This window comes from Oncorhynchus masou, chromosome 6 (assembly GCF_036934945.1).
Source record: "Oncorhynchus masou masou isolate Uvic2021 chromosome 6, UVic_Omas_1.1, whole genome shotgun sequence".
Taxonomy (NCBI): Eukaryota; Metazoa; Chordata; class Actinopteri; order Salmoniformes; family Salmonidae; genus Oncorhynchus; species Oncorhynchus masou.
The window spans coordinates 77,558,270-77,563,737 of NC_088217.1; the positions used below are offsets into that span (position 1 = coordinate 77,558,270).

Here is a 5,468-nt window from a genome sequence, read left to right on the forward strand (position 1 = left end):
AATTTTTTGTTTGCACTTAAAATCTGAAAAGAAACTGTTTAGCAGAGGTTGGTTTCCATCCATCGACCTCTGGGTTATGGGCCCAGCACGCCTCCGCTGCGCCACTCTGCTCTCAGCCACTTAAGAAAAGACTAGAACTCGCAATACATGGCTTAGGAGGCCAGTATATTAGGCCACTGGGGTACTGTGTAAACAGTATGACCAATACGAACTGTTGGAAGAGGTAAAAAAAAAATGTATATTGGCAATGAGACATGGCCATTACACATGCCCATGTAACGACACATTTTTTAATTTTTATGTTTGCACTTTAAATCTAAAAAGAAAGTGTATAGCAGAGAATGGTTTCCATCCATCGACCTCTTTGTTATGGGCCCAGCACGCTTGCGCTGCGCCACTCTTCTCTCAGACACTTAAGTAAAGACCAGAACTCTCAATCCATGGCTTAGGAGGCCAGTGTCTTAGGCCACTGGGGTACTGTGTAAACAGTATGACCAATACGAACTGTTGGAAGAGGTAAAAAAAAATGTATATTGGCAATGAGACATGCCCATGAAACGACACATTTTTTAATTTTTTTGTTTGCACTTTAAATCTAAAAAGAAAGTGTATAGCAGAGGATGGTTTCCATCCATCGCCCTCTGGGTTATGGGCCCGGCATGCTTCCGCTGCGCCACTCTGCTCTCAGCCACTTAAGAAAAGACTAGAACTCACAATCCATGGCTTAGGAGGCCAGTGTCTTAGGCCACTGGGGTACAGTGCAAACAGTATGACCTATACGAACTGTTGGAAGAGGTCAAAAAAATGTCTAATGGAACTGAGACATGAACATGAAAAGACACATTTTTTAAAATGTTTTGTTTGCACTTAAAATCTAAAAAGAAACTGTTTAGCAGAGGATGGTTTCCATCCATCGACCTCTGGGTTATTGAACCAGCACGTTTCCGCTGTGCAACTCTGCTCTCAGTCATTTCAGAAAAGACTAGAACTCGCAATCCATGGCTTAGGAGGCCAGTGTCTTAGGCCACTGGGGTACTGTGTCAACAGTATGACCTATACGAACTGTTGGAAGAGGTAAAAAAAAATGTATATTGGCAATGAGACATGCCCATGAAACGACACATTTTTTTATTTTTTTGTTTGCACTTTAAATCTAAAAAGAAAGTGTATAGCAGAGGATGGTTTCCATCCATCGACCTCTTTGTTATGGGCCCAGCACGCTTCCGCTGCGCCACTCTTCTCTCAGACACTTAAGAAAAGACTAGAACTCACAATCCATGGCTTAGGAGGCCAGTGTATTAGGCCACTGGGGTACTGTGTAAACAGTATGACCAATACGAACTGTTGGAAGAGGTCAAAAAAATGTCTAATGGAACTGAGACATGCCCATGAAACGACACATTTTTAAATTTTTTTGTTTGCACTTAAAATCTGAAAAGAAACTGTTTAGCAGAGGATGGTTTCCATCCATCGACCTCTGGGTTATGGGCCCAGCACGCTTCCGCTGCGCCACTCTGCTCTCAACCACTTAAGAAAAGACTAGAACTCACAATCCATGGCTTAGGAGGCCAGTGTCTTGGGCCACTGGGGTACTGTGTAAACAGCATGACCTATACGAACTGTTGGAAGAGGTAAAAAAAAATGTAAATTGGCACTGAGACATGCCCATGAAACGACACATTTTTAAAAAATTTTGTTCGCACTTAAAATCTAAAAAGAAACTGTTTAGCAGAGGATGGTTTCGATCCACCGACCTCTGGGGCCAGCATGCTTCCGCTGCACCACTCTACTCTCTGCCACTTAAGAAAAGACTACCACTCACAATCCATGGCTTAGGAGGCCAGTGTCTTAGGCCACTGGGGTACCGTGTAAACAGTATGACCTATACGAACTGTTGGAAGAGGTCAAAAAAATGTATTTTGGCAATGAGACATGGCCATGAAACGACACATTTTTTAAATTTTTTGTTTGCACTTAAAATCTGAAAAGAATCTGTTTAGCAGAGGATGGTTTCCATCCATCGACCTCTGGGTTATGGGCCCAGCACGCTTCCGCTGCGCCACTCTGCTCTCAACCACTTAAGAAAAGACTAGAACTCACAATCCATGGCTTAGGAAGCCAGTGTCTTAGGCCACTGGGGTACTGTGTAAACAGCATGACCTATACGAACTGTTGGAAGAGATAAAAAAAAATGTATATTGGCAATGAGACATGCCCATGAAACGACACATTTTTTAATTTTTTTGTTTGCACTTTAAATCTAAAAAGAAAGTGTATAGCAGAGGCTGGTTTCCATCCATCGACCTCTTTGTTATGGGCCCAGCACGCTTCCGCTGCGCCACTCTTCTCTCAGACACTTAAGTAAAGACCAGAACTCTCAATCCATGGCTTAGGAGGCCAGTGTCTTAGGCCACTGGGGTACTGTGTAAACAGTATGACCAATACGAACTGTTGGAAGAGGTCAAAAAAGTGTATAATGGAACTGAGACATGCCAATGAAATGACAAATGTAAAAAAAAAAATTGTTTGCACTTAAAATCTAAAAAGAAACGGTTTAGCAGAGGATGTTCTCGATCCATCGACCTCTGGGTTGTGGGCCTAGCACGCTTCCGCTGTGCCACTCTGCTTCCATCCACCCCAGATGGGACTTGAACCCACAATCCCTGGCTTAGGAGGCCAGTGCCTTATCCATTAGGCCACTGGGGCACTGTTTACCTACTGCAAACAGTACGAACTGATAGAAGCAGTAAAAACAATGTGTACTGGATAGCACTGAGAGACGCAAATGAAATTTAGCTTTCTCATTTCTGTTTGCTTTTCATTTTTAAAAAGAAGATGTTTAGCAGCGGATGGTTCAGATCCATCGACCTCTGGGTTATGGGCCCAGCACGTTTCCGCTGTGCCACTCTGCTCTCAGCCACTTCAGAAAAGACTAGAACTCGCAATCCATGGCTTAAGAGGCCAGTGTCTTAGGCCACTGGGGTACTGTGTAAACAGCATGACCTATACGAACTGTTGGAAGAGGTTAAAAAAAAGGTATATTGGCAATGAGACATGGCCATGAAACGACACATTTTGTAAATTTTTTGTTTGCACTTAAAATCTGAAAAGAAACTGTTTAGCAGAGGATGGTTTCGATCCATCGACCTCTGGGTTATGGGCCCAGCACGCTTCCGCTGCGCCACTCTGCTCTCAGCCACTTAAGAAAAGACTAGAACTCACAATCCATGGCTTAGGAGGCCAGTGTCTTAGGCCACTGGGGTACTGTGTAAACAGCATGACCTATACGAACTGTTGGAAGAGGTAAAAAAATATATATATGGCAATGAGACATGACCATGAAATGACACATTTTTTAAAATTTTTTTGTTTGCACTTTAAATCTAAAAAGAAAGTGTATAGCAGAGGATGGTTTCCATCCATCGACCTCTTTGTTATGGGCCCAGCACGCTTCCGCTGCGCCACTCTTCTCTCAGACACTTAAGAAAAGACTAGAACTCTCAATCCATGGCTTAGGAGGCCAGTGTCTTAGGCCACTGGGGTACTGTGTAAACAGTATGACCAATACGAACTGTTGGAAGAGGTCAAAAAAATGTCTAATGGAACTGAGACATGCCATGAAACGACACATTTTTAAATTTTTTGTTTGCACTTAAAATCTGAAAAGAAACTGTTTAGCAGAGGATGGTTTCCATCCATCGACCTCTGGGTTATGGGCCCAGCACGCTTCCGCTGTGCCACTCTGCTCTCAGCCACTTAAAAAAAGACTAGAACTCACAATCCATGGCTTAGGAGGCCAGTGTCTTAGGCCACTGGGGTACTGTGTAAACAGTATGGCCAATACGAACTGTTGGAAGAGTTCAAAAAAGTGTATAATGGAACTGAGACATGCCAATGAAATGACAAATTAAAAAAAATAATATTTGCACTTAAAATCTAAAAAGAAACTGTTTAGCAGAGGATGGTTTCGATCCACCGACCTCTGGGGCCAGCATGCTTCCGCTGCACCACTCTACTCTCTGCCACTTAAGAAAAGACTAGAACTCACAATCCATGGCTTAGGAGGCCAGTGTCTTGGGTCACTGGGGTACTGTGTAAACAGCATGACCTATACAAACTGTTGGAAGAGGTAAAAAAACATGTATATTGGCAATGAGACATGCCCATGAAACGACACATTTTTTAATTTTTTTGTTTGCACTTTAAATCTAAAAAGAAAGTGTATAGCAGAGAATGGTTTCCATCCATCGACCTCTGGGTTATGGGCCCAGCACGCTTCCGCTGCGCCACTCTGCTCTCAGCCACTTAAGAAAAGACTAGAACTCACAATCCATGGCTTAGGAGGCCAGTGTATTAGGCCACTGGGGTACTGTGTAAACAGTATGACCAATACGAACTGTTGGAAGAGGTCAAAAAAATGTCTAATGGAACTGAGACATGACCATGAAAAGAAACATTTTTTAAATTTTTTGTTTGCACTTAAAATCTAAAAAGAATCGGTTTAGCAGAGGATGGTTTCGATCCATCGACCTCTGGGTTATTGGCCCAGCACGTTTCCGCTGTGCCACACTGCTCTCAGTCATTTCAGAGAAGACTAGAACTCGCAATCCATGGCTTAGGGGGCCAGTGTCTTAGGCCACTGGGGTACTGTGTAAACAGTATGACCTATACGAACTGTGGGAAGAGGTAAAAAAAATGTATATTGGCAATGAGACATGCCCATGAAACGACACATTTTTTAATTTTTTTGTTTGCACTTTAAATCTAAAAAGAATGTGTATAGCAGAGGATGGTTTCCATCCATCGACCTCTTTGTTATGGGCCCAGCACACTTCCTCTGCACCACTCTTCTATCAGACACTCAAGAAAAGAAAAGAACTCTCAATCCATGGCTTAGGAGGCCAGTGTCTTAGGCCACTGGGGTACTGTGTAAACAGTATGACCAATACGAACTGTTGGAAGAGGTCAAAAAAGTGTATAATGGAACTGAGACATGCCAATGAAATGACAAATAAAAAAATTAAAAATTGTTTGCACTTAAAATCTAAAACGAAACTGTTTAGCAGAGGATGGTCTCGATCCATCGACCTCTGGGTTATGGGCCTAGCACGCTTCCGCTGTGCCTCTCTGCTCTCAGCCACTTTAGAATAGATTAGAACTCACAATCCATGGCTTAGGAGGCAAGTGGCTTAGGCCACTGGGGTACTGTGTCAACAGTATGACCTATACGAACTGTTGGAAGTGGTAAAAAAAATGTAAATTGGCACTGAGACATGCCCATGAAACAACACATTTTTTAAAAATTTTGTTCGCACTTAAAATCTAAAAAGAAACTGTTTAGCAGAGGATGGTTTCGATCCACCGACCTCTGGGGCCAGCATGCTTCCGCTGCACCACTCTACTCTCTGCCACTTAAGAAAGACTAGAACTCACGATCCATGGCTTAGGAGGCCAGTGTCTTAGGCCAC

At 43.0% G+C, this 5,468-nt stretch overlaps 1 non-coding gene across 1 annotated transcript; it reads right to left on the reverse strand.

Annotated features, from left to right (window-relative positions):
* Positions 1-2,633: 2,633 nt before the first annotated feature.
* On the reverse strand, positions 2,634-2,706 carry trnar-ccu (transfer RNA arginine (anticodon CCU)). Its single transcript has one exon. It is a non-coding gene; the product is annotated as a tRNA-Arg (tRNA).
* Positions 2,707-5,468: the final 2,762 nt, after the last annotated feature.